Here is an 18,398-nt window from a genome sequence, read left to right as displayed (position 1 = left end):
CCCGTGTGGTGGCTGCTGGCGCTGGGGCATGCTCGGGAGGGATGGAGGCAGCTGCCAACAGCGAGCTGGGCATGGCTCTGGTCCAGCTGGGGTCTGGAAACGCAAGCTCACAGGGTGGGGACGGAGCGGTTCACCTGGGATGCCTGGAGGTTGCGATTCTCTCTCTGGCTCCAAGCAGGCTTAGGGAAGGCCAGCTGCTGTCTACACTCCGACTCCCACCATCGCAGCCTGGTGGGGGGGGCACCCCACTGCTACAGGGAGAGCGGGAGCATGTCACCAGCCCTCAGGAGGCAGAAACGAGAGGCAGCTGGAGTCTGTTCCCGGGCCGTTGCCAACTGGATGGCTCCAAGCTGGGAAATGTGGGCAACCCCACTGCAGAGAATGGGGATAGCTGGGGGTCCCTTGGGCTACGCTCTGGAGAGCAAAGGGTGGTGCCTGGCGGGGTCCTGGTGAGTAAGGGGGGGCTGGCTGGGGGCCCCACCAAAGAGATGCCCTGGAGAGCAAGCAGAGGTCTGCCGGAGTCTCCAGGGTCAGTCCCAATCTAGCCCCTTATTCACATGGCTCCTTCCTCATTCCCAGCCGAGGAAGAAGCACAGTGACTGGCCTGGGGTGGGTCTAGCCCAGGGGAGGCTGAGCCCGTTCTCTGGCTGGATCCACAGAACCGGCTTTGTGACCACTGGCCCCCCCGACACGCACACTTCTGCAGTCCTTCTAGTGCCCCTGCATTGTAAGGGGGGGGGCTCCAAGTGAAAGAAAAAGAGCTAAGGTGGGGCATGATTCAAAGAAGGTTGAAACCCCCCTGGCATGAAAGGAATCACCCAGAGATCACCCAGGATATTGACAGAGCCCAGCTGAGGGCCTCCCGCCACCCCCACCCCCCCATGCGGGTGACTTCAAGGTGGGGCTTGCCAGCTCGTCACTCGGCGCCCTCCCGGCGGGCGGCACAGGGTTAGGGTTTAGGGTCCGGGCCCCTCTGCGCCTTTCGGGCCCACGAGAGCCTCGGCAAGCCGGCTAGTTACGCTGCAGCCAGGGTCAGGGAGCCAGAGGGTTACCAGGCCCACAGCCTGCGAAAGGGGCCCGGGGGCATTTCCCGGCAGGCAGCAGGGTGGGATCTCGCAGGGGTTGGCACCCGCCAGTGGAAGGGACCCCAAGGTTGTTATGGCAACGGGGTCTTTTGTATTGTTCTTAAAGAACACTGGGACTTTTTTCTAACCACACGAGGTTTCCCCCTTGGTGACTTCTCCGGGGCAGGCGTTTCCCGGCCACCCAAGGGAGCCATGGGTTGGAAATAGCCCCCCCTGCCTCCCCCCCACTGGGCTCCTCCCCAGAGGGCAGAGCACACATGCCAGCTCCTGCCATGCGGGGAGCGAACCGGGCGCACTGCAGGTCATTCAGCCTCAGCCGCACAGCTCGCCACAGTGCGACTCACCACAAGACTCAGAGGGCATGGCCAGGGCTGGGACAGCAGGGAGCTATGGGTCGGGAGGGAGGGGCATCGGCAGAGCTGTGTGTTGGGGGCCAGGGCTGGGACAGCAGGGAGCTATGGGTCGGGAGGGAGGGGCAATGCAGAGCTGTGTGTTGGGGGCCAGGGCTGGGACAGCAGGGAGCTATGGGTCGGGAGGGAGGGGCATCGGCAGAGCTGTGTGTTGGGGGCCAGGGCTGGGACAGCAGGGAGCTATGGGTCGGGAGGGAGGGGCATCAGCAGAGCTCTGTGTTGGGGGCCAGGGCTGGGACAGCAGGGAGCTATGGGTCGGGAGGGAGGGGCAACGCAGAGCTGTGTGTTGGGGGCCAGGGCTGGGACAGCAGGGAGCTATGGGTCGGGAGGGAGGGGCAACGCAGAGCTGTGTGTCTGGGGCCAGGGCTGGGACAGCAGGGAGCTATGGGTCGGGAGGGAGGGGCAACGCAGAGCTGTGTGTTGGGGGCCAGGGCTGGGACAGCAGGGAGCTATGGGTCGGGAGGGAGGGGCAACGCAGAGCTGTGTGTTGGGGGCCAGGGCTGGGACAGCAGGGAGCTATGGGTCGGGAGGGAGGGGCAACGCAGAGCTGTGTGTCTGGGGCCAGGGCTGGGACAGCAGGGAGCTATGGGTCGGGAGGGAGGGGCAACGCAGAGCTGTGTGTTGGGGGCCAGGGCTGGGACAGCAGGGAGCTATGGGTCGGGAGGGAGGGGCAACGCAGAGCTGTGTGTTGGGGGCCAGGGCTGGGACAGCAGGGAGCTATGGGTCGGGAGGGAGGGGCATCGGCAGAGCTGTGTGTTGGGGGCCAGGGCTGGGACAGCAGGGAGCTATGGGTCGGGAGGGAGGGGCATCGGCAGAGCTGTGTGTTGGGGGCCAGGGCTGGGACAGCAGGGAGCTATGGGTCGGGAGGGAGGGGCATCAGCAGAGCTTTGTGTTGGGGGCCAGGGCTGGGACAGCAGGGAGCTATGGGTCGGGAGGAAGGGGCATCGGCAGAGCTGTGTGTCTGGGGCCAGGGCTGGGACAGCAGGGAGCTATGGGTCGGGAGGGAGGGGCAACGCAGAGCTGTGTGTCTGGGGCCAGGGCTGGGACAGCAGGGAGCTATGGGTCGGGAGGGAGGGGCATCGGCAGAGCTGTGTGTTGGGGGCCAGGGCTGGGACAGCAGGGAGCTATGGGTCGGGAGGGAGGGGCAACGCAGAGCTGTGTGTTGGGGGCCAGGGCTGGGACAGCAGGGAGCTATGGGTCGGGAGGGAGGGGCATCGGCAGAGCTTTGTGTTGGGGGCCAGGGCTGGGACAGCAGGGAGCTATGGGTCAGGAGGGAGGGGCATCGGCAGAGCTTTGTGTTGGGGGCCAGGGCTGGGACAGCAGGGAGCTATGGGTCGGGAGGGAGGGGCATCGGCAGAGCTGTGTGTTGGGGGCCAGGGCTGGGACAGCAGGGAGCTATGGGTCGGGAGGGAGGGGCAACGCAGAGCTGTGTGTTGGGGGCCAGGGCTGGGACAGCAGGGAGCTATGGGTCGGGAGGGAGGGGCATCGGCAGAGCTTTGTGTTGGGGGCCAGGGCTGGGACAGCAGGGAGCTATGGGTCGGGAGGGAGGGGCATCGGCAGAGCTGTGTGTTGGGGGCCAGGGCTGGGACAGCAGGGAGCTATGGGTCGGGAGGGAGGGGCATCGGCAGAGCTGTGTGTTGGAGGGCAGGGCTGGGACAGCAGGGAGCTATGGGTCGGGAGGGAGGGGCATCGGCAGAGCTGTGTGTCTGGGGCCAGGGCTGGGACAGCAGGGAGCTATGGGTCGGGAGGGAGGGGCATCAGCAGAGCTGTGTGTTGGAGGGCAGGGCTGGGATAGCAGGGAGCTATGGGTCGGGAGGGAGGGGCATCGGCAGAGCTGTGTGTTGGGGGCCAGGGCTGGGACAGCAGGGAGCTATGGGTCAGGAGGAAGGGGCATCGGCAGAGCTGTGTGTTGGGGGCCAGGGCTGGGACAGCAGGGAGCTATGGGTCGGGAGGGAGGGGCAACGCAGAGCTGTGTGTTGGGGGCCAGGACTAGGACAGCAGGGAGCTATGGGTCGGGAGGGAGGGGCATCGGCAGAGCTGTGTGTTGGAGGGCAGGGCTGGGATAGCAGGGAGCTATGGGTCGGGAGGGAGGGGCATCGGCAGAGCTGTGTGTTGGGGGCCAGGGCTGGGACAGCAGGGAGCTATGGGTCGGGAGGGAGGGGCAACGCAGAGCTGTGTGTTGGGGGCCAGGGTTGGGACAGCAGGGAGCTATGGGTCGGGAGGGAGGGGCATCAGCAGAGCTGTATGTGTCTGGGGGCAGGGCTGGGACATCAAGGGGTCAGGATGCACATTGGAAAACATAATCCCAACTATACATACACAATGATGGGGTCTAAATTAGCGGTTACCACTCAAGAAAGATCTTGGAGTCAGTGTGGATCTTTCTTAGAAATCATCCCCTCACTGTGCAGCGACAGTCAAAGAAGTGAACAGAACGATGGGAATCATTAAGAAAGGGACAGATACTAAGACAGAGAATATCCTGTTGCCTCTGTATAAATTCATGGGACGTCCACACCTTGAATACTGTGAGCAGATGTGGTCGCCCGTCTCAAAAAAGATCTATTGGAATTGGAAAAGATTCAGGAAGGGACAACAAAAATGAGGAGGAGTCTGGAATGGCTTCCTTGTGAGGAGAGGTTAAGAAGACTGCAACTGTTCAGCTTGGAAAAGGGGCGACTGAGGGGGGATCTGATCGAGGTCTGTAAAATCAAGACCAGGGTGGAGAAAGTGAATAAGGAAGTGTTATTCACTCCTTCTCATAACACAAGAACTAGGGATCACCAAATGAAATTAATAGGCACCAGGTGTAAAACAAAGAAAACGAAGTATTTCTTCACAGAACGCACAGTCAACCTGTGGAACTCCTTGCCAGAGGATGCTGTGAAGGCCAAGACTACAACAGGGTTCAAAAAAGAACTAGATAAGCTCATGGGGGATAGGTCCCTCAATGACTATTAGCCAGGATGAGCAGGGATGGTATCCCTAGCCTCTGTTTGCCAGAAGCTGGGAATGGGCGACAGGGGATGGATCACTGGATGTTTCCCTGTTCGGTTCATTCCCTCTGGGGTACCTGGCACTGGCCACTGTCGGCAGACAGGACACTGGGCTGGATGGACCTTTGGTCAGACCCAGTCTGACCGTTCTTATGTTCTTAGGATTGAGGGGCATCAGCAGAGCTGTGGGGGGAGAGAGCACAGGGCTGGGATAGCAGAGGGTCGGGATTGAGGGGCATCCGCAGAGCTGGACACTTGCTCAGCACTATTCCTGCTGGGTCTGAGGGAAGGCAGGAGGGTGCGGTGACTAGCAGGGTCCATCCAGAAGCCAGAGGGTTTAGATGCCAGCCGAATGTCTACTCTGCATGGCTCCCCTCCTCACCAGGGACTAGTCGCTGAGACAGCACCTGTCGAACCCAAGCACTGCAGTAGCCACCCTGCAGGCCCTTAGCCGGCAGCTCGGGGGGTAGGCGTCCCTGGTGCGGCAATAAGGACCCGTCTCTGATGGCTGATCCTAGGCAAGAAACCTGGGGAGAGAACTGGGAAAATCTCAGGATGGCCTCCTGCAAACACCCCGAACACCCACGCACACGCATTCATGGACACCCCCTCACCCCCCAACCCTAACACACACATCACAAACACCCACGCACACGCATTCATGGACACCCCCTCACCCCCCAACCCTAACACACACGCCCCGAACACCCACGCACACGCATTCATGGACACCCCCTCACCCCCCAACCCTAACACACACATCACAAACACCCACGCACACGCATTCATGGACACCCCCCAACCCTAACACACACACCACAAACACCCCAAACACCCACGTACACACACACGCCTCCCAACACAGGCACACACATACAAGTGCACACAGGCCTGGTCACACCAATGCACGCGTGCGCTCACACACACACACACCCATTGCTAACACCCCCCCGTCCCCCTCCACCAAATACTCATCACCCACATGCACTGGGGCCGATCCTGCTCCCACTCCCACCAGTTTCACCCCGCAGAAGAGCCACTGACCCCAGCCCAGCAAGTGTGGAGCGGCAGGAGGGCAAGACCCGGGTCTGCTTTCGAGCTGCTGCAAAGGGCTGCGCATTGTCTCAGCAGCAATTTCTCTAGCAAAGAGCGAGTAAAAATAGCAGAACATTTCGGGTAATTGCCACTTACAGGCTCACCCTTCTCTAGGAATTAAATTACATTTTATTACTTTGATTTGCTTTGATGGAGCATTATGGGGCTGCTTTCAGCGGAGAGAAGCCTTCAGCTTGGGGTGGGGTGGGGCGCGAAAAGAAGGAAGAGGGGGGGGCTCGGAAGCTGAGGTGGGGGGCTTGCAAAGGAAGGTGTTTGGGGGAGGGGCTTGGAAGGCGAGATCCTTGGGGGTGGGGCTCATGGAGAAGGGGAGATCTGGGAGAGAAGAGGCCTGTTGCCACAGGGAGGGCAAAGCGGAGGAGGAGACAGGGGAGTCGGAGTGCTGGGGCGTCTTCCATTGTCCCCAGTCCCTTGCCCCAGGCTTTTCTGGGCAACTCTTGGACCCCAGCCCCCCTCCACCCCCCCAGATCAGCAGGGGAGGTGCTCCTCGCCCACTCTGCACTGCTGTCAGCGGCCAGCGCACTAATGATCTACGCCTAGTGTCGTGTTAATTACATGCCTGCCCATGCTCAGCTCCGCCCCAGGGCGAGTGGCCTGGGGGACCCCCAGAAGCCCCACACTGTAGGTTCAGTGGGTTTGTTCCCTCCCCTGACCTTGACAGGGCAAGGAAGGTCTCTGGGTCAGGGCATGTGGTGAAAAGACAGTGACCCCCCCGCCACCATCAGGGACCTCTGGATGCACAGATCTAGCCCCCATCCCTCCAGCACCCTGGGGAAAGGCTGCACGGGTGATTTGGGGGGGACAAAGAGCGCATACAGTGTTCCCAGGGGTTACACATACCCTCTCCCGAGGTCCATGGGTAGCTGGAGGGCAGAATTTTTCCTGCCTCAGAGGGATCCCTTCTGGGGATGAGATCAGTTCTATCCAGGGCTGGCAAGTGAGAGGGTTAGGGGGGACAACTGAACCAGGGCCCCCCAAAACATCTGTAACAGGGCTGAAATGGGAGCAGACTGATACAGTGGGGCCCCAAATTCCTCTCCCTGGTCCTGGGTCTATCTCCACGGCCCATATGCTCCTTGGCCCTTCTGCAGAGACTGTTGCCAAAGGGAGCTGGGCAGCAGCAGCGTGAGGGGGGGTGCCACCTCCAGAGCACCCCCTCATGGCCCCCATATGGTCCCCACCCTCCGCTCCCTCCCAATGCCTTTAAAACACAGGTCCCCTTCTGGGGTCTCATTTACCAGGTCTTTCCAGGTTCCGGTGGCTCGAGGTTCCAACCTGTCCCTTGTAGAGAAGGGATCGCACGGCCCTCCTTCCGGGGTGTAGGCTGCACCCCTCCCTGCCACTTTTCAACTGCCTTTTCCGGTTCCCAGGCAGGTGGTCAGGAAGCGGAGCTGAGCACGAAACCTCCAGGGCGAGACCCTCTCCCGCCCCAGCCACTGGGCTGGGGCGCAGTCTGCTAGCCGTCCAGGGCAGAAGCCTGACGCCGTCCTTCACCCACAGCTGTCTCCCCAGGGCTCTCCCTTATCACCTACCCCAGCCGAATTGGGTCACATGACCTTCATTTCCCCCACCTGGGGAAGAGAGGAGGCATGTCACAGGTGGGGCTGAGGCCCATCTCCCCTTAAAGGGCCAGTCACCCTGCAAGAGGCAGCCTCGCTGGGCCAAACCCCTTGGACATCTGACTGCATCCTGTCCAAAGGCAGGGGAGATGAAGGACCCAGTGCAGGGGTATCGGAAGCGGAGGGGGACCAGAGGCCACGGCCCCACCACTTTTTACCAGTTGCAAGGGCGAGCGATGGCAGGGAGGGGCGGAGAAGAGACGGTGCGGAGGCAGGGCCGAGGGGGGACGGGTGGTGCATGGGCTGGGGCCACGGTTCATGTGCCGGTGGCCCCCCGCCACTTTTAGGGGGCTTCTGCCTGCTCTTGAGACGCCTGCTGAACCAGGGACGCCCACAGAACAGGCAGCATGAGTCACTTGCAGGTTCAAACTCGTGTAAATGGTGGCATCCCTGTCACTTGAAGGCTTTAACTCACGATTTGAGGACGTCTGTGTCTCAGGTCGAGATCAGGGGCTTGTACGGGAGTTCTGTGGCCTGCAATGTGCAGGAGGTCAGATGAGGTCCCTTCTGACCTTAAAGTCTCTAAGGCAAGGCGACCCCCCCCCCCCCCCAGCTGACACCACCCTGGTTAGAACCAGCTGAAAAAACTGAACTTCTTTGGGGTCTAGAAATAGTCTCCCCCTCACCCGCTCCTCCCCCCAAACCAACACTTCCTGTGAAAAGCCGTAGGCATTCTCAACATTTCCCATTCTCACCCACTGCTTTTAATCCAGCGTTTTCATCTGCCGGAAAAGGCGTTTTCTTGCTGAAAACCGGCCTTTTGGTAAAGAACAACTTTCAAAAATGACGTTGATACAAAAATGCAATGAAAAGTATCTCAGAGAAGTGGGGAATCCCCCAACCCAGAAAATGGCTCCATTTTGACCCCCGCGAAAAGGAAACAATTCTGAAATTTATCTCAAAATCATTTCCCTCTTTTTTTTTTGACCACCTGAAGAGCCCCGGTCTCGGCGGGACAGTACTGGTCTCTTGTACCACCAGCAAGGAGGACGGTGAAAGACACCCAGACTTCCCCTGGCCATTGTGCCACCTTGAGACGCCATGATACAGCATTGACGTTACAGCTGGGGATGGGGGGAGCCCAGAACCATTCTGGGTTTGGGGCTGAGCCTCAGGATGTCGAGATGCTCCCAGGAGTTCCGGACTCGGATGCGCTGGTGGGAAACGGGTACGGACCATTAACCAGACCACTAGCGGATACTCTCTCCAGTTCTGGTGACCACATTTCAAGAAGGATGTTGATAGCATGGACAAGGTTTTGAAATGAGCCACAAGAACTATTTGAGCTGGAAAATCTGCTTGAAAGTGAGACACCAGAGAAGCTCAGCTAGTTTATCCAAGCAAAGATTAAGAGGTGGCTTGATCATGACGTACACGTACCTACATGGGGAAGAAATCTCTGAAAGTGGAGGGCTCCGTAATCTAGCAGGCAACGGCAGAAGGAGAACCAATGGCTGGAAGATGAAGCTAGACAAATTCAGACTAGCAATAAGGTTCACATTTTTGCCAGTGAGGGGAAGTAACCACTGGAACGACTTACCTAGAGTTGTGGTGGATTCTCTGTCGCTTGAAGTCTTTAAGGCTGGGTGTCTTTTTAAGGGATACACTGCATAGCTCAACCTCAAGGTATGGGTGGGAAGAAGGAACTGTTGGGGGAGGCCGTCTGGCCTGTGCTTATGCAGGAGATCTGGTTAGATGATCACACTGGACCCTTCTGGCCTTAATGAATTCTTAATCCGGCCCAGGCCCTCCTGGCTGTCCGAATCGGGGCGACACCAGTTTCCAGGGACCGGAGCGAAACTTCACTTATTAAACCCCAGCTCTGGTATGGAGGATTCATCAAAATGCCAGGTGTTATAGGCACCTGAACCTTGGGGGTCTGACTCTTATGCTAAGGGCCTTTTAAGCAGCTCCAGCAGCATAAAGGGGCTTCAAAGTGGGTATAAATGCTCCCCATCCCCTGGAAATCCCACCTGGCTGGTGTAGCGCTGGCAAAAGGTTCTTTGCTCACACCCCCTCCCCCCCAGCATTAGGTTGTGTGTTAAGGGTGTCGCATGGCTTTAGAGCTTGTCTCCGCATCCTGGGGGCATGGGGAACGGAGTGCAAGTTAGAGCAGTCCTGAGGGTGCTCTAGCTGACACCGGCAGGAATGGGACAACTGAGAATCAGGCCACAAGCCTGATCTAAGAATCAACGGGAACCCTCCCCACCCCCCAGCTCCCCAACCACCTCCCCACCAGGCCAGTGGTGCCTGGTGCCCAGACTGCACTCCATCTACGCTGCTGCACACGCCAAAGGGACTTCAGCAGCTCCTTCCAGGCTCAGCGTCTCTCCCATGGTCCCTGTGCATCCGGTTCCAGACAGCTCACCAGCTCTGGCAGGGAATTGTTCCGTGACCTTGGGAAAGGAGGTGGCAGTTTGATTTGCCAGCCTCTGCCCCACCTCAGCTCCCTGTCTCTGGGCTGCTCTCTCCCTTTAAGCCGGGCAGCTGGGAGGTTTGGCTGGAATGAGAGTGCTCCTGGATGAGGAAGTTGGCACTGGAGGCTTCAGCAAACAAGAGACTGGGGAGGAAAATCTCACACGGCTGGTGACCCAAACCACCCTACCCACTGCACCTCACTTAGCCCCCAGCCTCAGACACAGGGATCCCAGCCCACAGCTGCATAACTGGTATGAGAACAGGCAGTGAGGGTCTAGTGGTTAGAGCCAGGGGAGAGTGCTGGAAGGGCAGGACTCCTGGGTTTCATTCCTGGCTCAACCACTGACATGACAGGCAACCTGAAGTTTCCCCTCTGCCACAGAATTCTGGAGACCAAGACCCCTTACCAGACTCTCCCTACACTTGTGGCTGCTTGGATCCTAGCTGCGTGGCCTCCGCTGGCCGCTGCTCACTGCACTGGGAAGGGAGTTAATGAGGAAAGTCTCATGCTTCAGGGTCGAGCAGCCCACTGCTTCCAGGGGTCAGGAAGGGGATTTTTCTCCCTACCCGCTTTGCAACATCACACTATTCTCAGGGTGAATTCCACCTTCCTCTGAAGCACCAGGGCCACCCCACTGCCTGAGGGACGGACACTCAGAGGGCAACCAACACCAGGGATTGCTGGACACACGGGTCTCCGCAGCTTGAGCCACGCTGCCCCCTGGCTCAGTAACTGGGCTCCCTCTTAGCAAACCTTCAGTTCCTCTGGAGGAGTGGATCAGAGAGTACGTGACGGGCCCAGCAGCCCTGGAAAGGGGAATATTCCCAGCGCGGCGGAGGCGGCAGAGCCGCATTAGAACAGGGGTGGGTGGGGAGCGCATTGAAGAAGTGGCGCGTGGGTGCAGCGTGTGTGGGGGGGGTGAGGTGGGGTGAGTTTAACTCATTCCTGTCCGGGCTCCCCACGTGGGCCTCGTGTAGCTCTCTCGCCCCCTCTAATGGCCAGATTGTGGAGAGACCTTCCTCCCAGCGAACCGGGCTGCCGTTAGCTCAAGCCAGAGCGGCCTCAGGTGCCTAGAGCCAGAGGCCCCAGGGACAAGCCCTGCTGCTGACCCAGCCGGGGTGTTCTTGCACCTGCAGGAGAATTATAAGGCCTCACAGAGTTTAGGGCCAGAAGGGAGCATCAGATAATCGAGTCTGACCCCCCGCAAATCCCAGGGCAGAGAATCTCCCCCACTTCCCTTAGTCACAAAGGCAGTGTTACGACCCGCCCCTTGCCCAGGAGCTAGCATCCTGTTGTCATCCTATCCTCCTTCACTCAGGTAGGGAGACTGAGGCACAGAGGGGGGAAAATAACTTTGAGAAGGTCTTAGAACTGGGAACACAGCCCAGGAGTCCTGTCCATTAACCTCCTTCTCCTGTGCAGGGCTAGGGCAATGGCTCAGGCTGTAGGCTCGGATTTAAGAACATGGGTCGTGTACCCAGCTCTGCTGCTGACCTGCTGGAGGAGTCTGGGCCAGTCATTGTGCCACTCTGTGCCTCAGTTTCTCCTCCCACCTTTTTTCTGTAGAACCTATCTGGCCTGTAAGCTTGCCAGGGCAGGGACTATATGCCCAGCCCAACCGGGCCTTGATCTTGCTTGACACCTCTAGATTCTGCTGCAACAGGAAAATTAATCAAGCCCCCACCGCCTCCCTAAGCAGCAGGCGGGGATGGGACCAATCGCTCGGCGCTGCTGTTTCTTTTCATACCCGTGTGTTGCCCAAGCGAAGGGTCCAAGTGCTGCAGAGCCACCGACAGCCAGCAGGTGTCAGCCCTCAGCCATCATTTGCAGGCAGGCCGGGCGCTTGGCAGGCAGAACCCTGCAGCAGGCTGGCATGGCTGGTGCCTCACACATTAAGAACTGGGCATTAGCTCAATGACCTTGGCGCAGGGGATCCGGCTTGGAGACAGGCTGGATCAGAGCAAATTTGGCAAATTGTCGCTGGCCAGCTCTGCCAAGCCTCCCTGGGCAATCAAGGTCCTTTCCCAGCCTGTCCGCTAACAGTGGCCTGTGTCTCTTTCTTCTCTCTCTACCGCTTTCCTGGAGCCTGACATGGGCAGCACCCTGCCTATGATCCAGGGGAGAATGCCAGCCTGTGCCCAGTGAGCCTGTGAAGCTTGTTCCGGGGACGAGATGCCACCCCTCGGTGCCCCCCCTTTGCCAGGGGTGCCGTTGGAGCCACCGTCAGAGTAGAAAGTAGGGCGTAACAGTGTGGGGGGGGAACCCTCTCCCCTCCCTGGCGGATGGCATTTACTGAGGGTTTGCCAGCGAATTAACAGACCAAGGGGGCCCTCTACCTGCCGCCTGGGGATGCAGGCTCTGCCAGCTGATTCGCTTTGAACACCTGTGACAAACACACGGCAGATTTCAGCACTCACCCCGGGGGGGTTCCTGGCAAACGCCCCATCTCTACACACAAAGAGCTGGGCACCAGGCTGCCCACGAGGGCGACCAAACCTTCAAGTGCTTTGGCTCAGTGTCAGGAGAGCAGCAAGTCAGGCTTGTGGGCGCTGAGCTGGCTTGGAAAAACTCATCAGGAGGGGCTTGACTTGGAAAGGTCATAGGGTCTAGTGGTGAGAGCAGAGTAGGCAGGGGCTAGAAAGCAGGACTCCTGGGTTCTCTTCCTGATACTGGGAGGAAAGTGGGGGTCTAGTGGTTTTTGAACAGGGGAGACCAGCAGTCAGGATTCCTGGGTTCTTTTCCCAGTTCCACCACCAAGTTAGCATGCAACCTTGTCTATTGCCCCTCAGTTTACCTGTCTATATAATGGGGATAACCCTGCCCTAAACTCCCTCACAAGGGGAGCAAAGAGGGACAACTATTGTTGAGGACCAAGCCAGAGATGTTGCTTTGAGATCTTCACCTGGCAGATGCTACAGGTGGACAGTTCTGCACATTCCCCAGTACTCAGAGCCCACATAGGCACCCGCACCCAGTGAACCGCAGCAGGGCCATGGGCGGAGCAACCCCCGCTGGGATTTGAACCTGCAGCCACAGGGAGCGCCCAGGCTCCAGACCTGGGCCTGGAGATCACTTAAGGCCCGAAGTCCCTGTGCTTTGAAAACCCTGCGCTCTGGTGCTCCTCCTCCTGGCAGAGACCCCACTGGGGGCTCCCGGAGGCCTCCCCAGCTGGAGCCAGGCCTGTGGTCAGCCTGGGGTCAGGAACCCACTCTTGCACGCCACGTGCAAGGCTCGGGGGCAGCCCAGCACAGAGGTGGCAGCGGCACAAGGAGCTTGTATGGGAGCCAAGATCCCAGTGGGGCGTCAACTTCAGCTGAGACCCCCATCGTTGTCCCCTCGCAGCAGGGCTCAGAGCAAACAGCCCCTCCGAGAGGGGGAAGGGAGCCTGATGAGGGCATGAATGGGGCGGGTGGAACGAGCATGGCTACGGACAAAGGGGGGGGTCACAGCATCCCAATGCCGGTGGGGCGGGGCGGCTGCGATCTGGACAGGGCCCGAGCACCCCGTGGGTATCCCTGGGACAGCACCATGCACAACATGCTGAGGGGCTGGGCTGTGATGGGGAGGCGGCACTGCCATGCCTGAACAGCTGACCCTTGGTGAGACCCAAGCCCCCGGGAATAATAAATCTAGTCGGCTCCCCCAGGAAACGGGGCAGCCGCCGCTGGGAGTCAGGAGGTCCGGGGTCTACTCATGGCTCTTAACGAGAGTGAGAGATGAAGTCAGGACTCCTGGGTTCTCTTCACATTACTGAGAGAGGAGTGGGGGTTTGTTGTTAGAACAGGGCGGGGGGGGGGGGGGGGAGAAGAGCAGGGAAGTAGGATTCCCCAGCTTTATTCCCACTAGTGGGAGGCAGCGTGGTCAGTAGTTACAGCAGGAATCAGGACTCCTGGGTTCACTTCCAAGCTGCTGCTCATCCCTTCCATGGTCTGTGCTTCAGTTTCTCCATCTGCGAAGTGGGGGTAATGATCCTTAAACTTCTCCCCAGAAAATTTCTCCTCCGGAGGCAGACATCCAGCATGGTAAATTTCAGCCTCAATGGTAACAAACAACTGAAAACAGGTTCTTATAATGGAAAGTGTTGGGGAACCTTAACTCCATGTACTGCCTATAATTAGTGCAAGCTACAGTGGCTTGGTGTGACACACTGTCCCCCACAGTGCTGGCTAGGCCAGCTACTGATTGAGCTGTAGAGGATTGTTCATTAAGAACCAGGTTCTACCCCTGAAGCACATGATCTACTCAGGGGTTCGGGCTTACATTAGAAGCTCAAATCAAATCCCAACACCGCTAAACTCTGAGGGGGTGTCCAATTCAAATTTGAACAAATGGCCCAGTTCTTTATTTTGAACTGAACCAAATTTTTGTCCTAACGGCTGCACCATTTGGAAGCTGCTTGAAATACAGACTTGGGCTTCATATGGAGATGGGCATCGTTAATGCAAAATAAAAGAGGAAATTCCAGGTCCATGGTACCTTAATTGTGAATGATCTCCACCCCACTTTCCCAGCTCTTAGGGTTGAGGGGGAAGTCCTCCATGGAATGCAAAGCCCACAATAATATTTATATGTATTTGTTTTGCTTTGAGTTTTCCCCAAATGGCTCAATTTTGTGGAAAACCTTCTATTTCCCCCCTTGGAATTAAGACCCCTTTTTAAGCAAAAAAGTTTCAACATTCAATTAATTTTTTTGGAGGAAAATCATTTTGCATCACACACATTTAGCATTTTGCCTGTGTGAGATTAAAGACACCGATTTTGCTGAAAATGACATTTCTGGGTTATGGAACGGCCTGAAGGTTCATGACCAAAACTAATTAGGTGCTTTCACACGGTTTTCACTTCCTCTACTATTGAAACGCAGCCATCTCTGGGGCGGTGCACAGCAGCTGCTTAACAGCCACGCGGCACAACTCAGCGTCGGACAAGTGAAGAAAAATCCTGTATCCAAGCGAACCCGCCCATTGTTCTCCATTGACAACCAAGGACTTCAGTTGCGGGTTCTTCTACCTCTGAATTCTTTCCCCAGGCAATCTCGCCCTGATGTCATAGCTCATCCCTGACTTCACAAATAGTTGCCATGGAAATGACTGCGATGCAAAGCATTGTGGGATGTGCAAGATCAGGCTGCAGGGGAAGGCAGGCGGCAGGGGCTCTGAGAGAATCTGGATTGGTTACAAACCACCGTCTGTGATGGGGAAAACGATGTGGGAAAAGCCTCGCTGAGCATAACAGGGCCATATTTCCACACATCACACACACAGTTGCCTCAGCATCCAGCGTGGAGCCCTCACTCCAGCAAAGCCACCTTGAAGTCAATGCATCATGGGTTCAGGATGCAGCCCAGTTAGACCCGTCAGCCTGGTGAGACAGAGCCACCCCGCCCAGCCGCAGGTGAGGTCAGGGGATCGTACCTGGATTTGGACTTTGAAGAACCTACCAATTCAGGGGATGTTGGCGCCGAGGTTCCGGTTCAGCGAGTTTTGAAGGGACTCAGAAACAGTCTCCCAGGTTGGCTGATGGGGGCTCCATCCAGTTGGAGGACCATCTTTTGGTTGTTTGTATAGTGCCCAGCACCATGACGTCCTGGGCTATGACTGCGGCTGTGAGGTGCTACACACACACACAGTGGTGGTTGAAGTATGCGTCTAATGGGAGAGGTAGTTCTGAAATATTTGGAATTATTTGCTTTAAAGACTTTTTTCAGTTTTTCCCTGGTTTTTTAAACTCAGCTTTGCAAGAGTGTTGGTGTCATTTTTCAGGTTTGGGGTTCCTTATTCCCCTCTTTCCTCCTTTTCCATTTTGCCATGGAAAAGGCAGGGCGGGGGGGAGGAAGAGAGAAAGGAACATTTGCCATTTAGTTGAAAAAAAAAAAAAAAGTAGAAAACCCCCCGGCCACCCAGACAGACATTTTTGGTGAATTTTTTTTGTTAAAGAACTGGCTGTTTCTCATCAAGCCATTTCATCCCGTGCCACTCGCAACCTTTCAGAGTGGACTCCGTGAAGAATTCTCTGGCCTGCGTTTGACAATAGCTCTGGCTGGGGGATCTTGGAGGTTCCCTCTGGCTTTCATATTTATGAATCTACCTTCTGTAGGAACAAGCCTGTCTTGGCCAGAGGAGAGGAGTTTAGCTAGGACCCAACAGGCTTTCCCCACCTGTCATTTCCATGCAAGGAGGAATCCCAGAGCCCTGTGCAAGGAGAGAGACCTTCTCATGAAGGTCTGATCCCATCAGAACCTCTTTCTGGAGTTGCGACTTTATCCCAAATGGGAATCCAGGTTTCTCTCCATGGGCATGCATTTCCAGTTATACCAATAGCATTCTACAGCTACAGAAGTACGGAGATGTGGACACATTGTGGTTCAGGGCTGAGCTACCCAGTTAGAGAGGCACTGGAAACCCTGCCTGTTCTGTGCCCAATTCCATCGGGCCATGCACAATAAAGTAGCAGTCGTACAAGCACTGAATGCCAGGCTGCTGCACTAGTAGCCATGTGGCTCTTTTTGGCCTAGCTCAAACCCCTTCCCCAGGAACATAAGCTTCAAATTAAGAAAAGCCCCTCTTCTACTGAATCAGCATCCCCACTGGGGTTATACCGGTGTAACCAGATTTGTTTACATTCAGACCTCAGCTTATACTGAAAAATAAAGGTCCACTCCAGTGCAATGCAGCCATGAAATGCCACCGCTCTGCTCTCACTGGTGTCTGTGATGATGTGGGGCAGGCCAATGGGGATCCAGGCCCACCTGAGGAAGGCTGATGCAGTGGCCGGGGTGCTAACCTTGCTGAACTGGCTTCAAATCCCTGCTCAGACTGTCATAGCTTCCCTGGGCTCTTAGCGAACACAAGAGGGGAAAAGGTTCAGAATATCAAGTAGGGAGATCCACATCTTTGCTCTAGGTCAAAAAGAAAAGGAAAGACAGATGAGCTTGGACAAATCTCGGTGGGCTCATCTACAGGGGGAAATTGGGAATAATTACTCAACTTCCAGAATGGAGTGTTCCCACAGGGGATTTCTGTGATCATCCCCCTATAGGCAGGTTAGCCTAGGGGATACCAGCCTGTACCTCAGTAAACCTGGGCTCTATTCCCAGCTCTGCCACTGGCCTGCTGCATGACCTTGGGCAGGTCATGTCCTGCTCCATGCCTCAGTTTCCCCATCTGTAAAATGGGGATAATGATCCTGCTCTCCTTTGTAAAGTGCTTTGAGATCTACTGATGAAAGGAGCTAGGCATCACTACAGGTATGCTGGTCAGTTTCTCTGTTCATCACTCAAGGTGGGGACAGTGGAACTGCTACATGGGGCTGGGGAGGTGAAATGCACCAAAAGTCGTGAGGGGCTCAGATCCTACAGCTAAGGGGCTTGTTACATACGGACAATGGCTAGACTTCTGCCACAGAGGAATCCTCTGACTTCACCAGGGAGAAAGGGCTGGTGGCCAGCAAAGAAGCAGGAATGTGCCTCACCCCTTTCCCTCTCCTCCAGCAGCACCTGGCCTGAGCTGCAATCACAGATCAGTTTGCTGCCTGCATTCCCAGAAGAAAGAATAAAGTTAAAACATCTGTTAATTTATAAACCAATTTAACCATGACTGGTTAATAAATAGCTAACAGCTGCCAAATTCACTACCCCTCAGCTCAGGAGAGGGGCACTCTGGGATGGCAGAGATGAACAGATCAATCTAGGTAGTTTTTCCATCTCTCCCTCTCACTCACTCTTCCCTGTATATTTATTATTGTAGATTCTCCCCCCAAAAAAATCAAATTGCACTCATTAGGAGGAGGTTTCTAGATCCATAAGAAGGGGTGTGTGTAAACAAGCATACAGGCTGCATTCCTCCTCTTTGCTATTTTCCTGCTGGATTTTAATTTGTAGTTGTGGGGTCGGTTGACACGTTCAAGTCGGTCTATCAAGTAACTGGGAGATGGAGATAGTTGTTGGTTCAAAGCCACACCAAGAGGCAGTAGGCCTGGTCCAGGAGCTCAGCTCCAAAGGCCCTGGGCAGGAGGCAGTTTTACAGCTGGTTCCTGTTATGTTTGTGGCAGCACTCAGAAGTTAGATAAAAACAAGAGACTTTCTGGAAAGCTGCACCCTAACGCAACTTGATTCCTTACAATTCAGAACAATCACATACAGGAACCCCAGAGCAGAGGGAGACAAAACAGGTTGCTCCATAAAGCAGAGAGGCACAATTCACCCCCTCCTCATTCTAGGCTGGCTGGCTGAACTGACTTGGATCACAGGTTGCCCTGCAGAGGCTCCTAGCCTGCAAGCAGGGCCAGGAAACCCATTCCAAAAGAAAGTGATAGCTTGTAATTTTAACATAGGTTTCCATTCACCCCAGTTCTTAAGGCGAGTTTTTTCAGGGTTGGCCATTGATCCTGGCAGCCTCCATTTTTGAATCTCCTTCTTCTGAGATCAGCCGGGACCAAGGAACAAACAAAAGCAGTTGTCCAAACCAAGCACATGTAGCTATAAGAAAGGACAGCAAAAGGGGTGGGCACTAGCCTGGACCTTGGGGAGACCTGGGATCAATTATCTGCTCTGCCACAGACTCCTTGCCTGCCCTGGGGCAAGTCACTTATCCCCATTCTACAAATGGGGCAACGGAGACACAGTGTGGCTAACAGCACTGCCCTACCTTAGAGGGGCATCGGGAGCATAAACACAACAGATTGTGAGGTGCTCATCCTCTGGTGATGAGGGCTATATAAGTACCCAAGATAGAACATTGTGGTTGAAGTCAACTTAT

This window comes from Caretta caretta, chromosome 27, assembly GCF_965140235.1.
Source record: "Caretta caretta isolate rCarCar2 chromosome 27, rCarCar1.hap1, whole genome shotgun sequence".
In the NCBI taxonomy this organism is placed as follows: Eukaryota; Metazoa; Chordata; order Testudines; family Cheloniidae; genus Caretta; species Caretta caretta.
Note: the sequence above shows the minus strand (reverse complement) of the source record.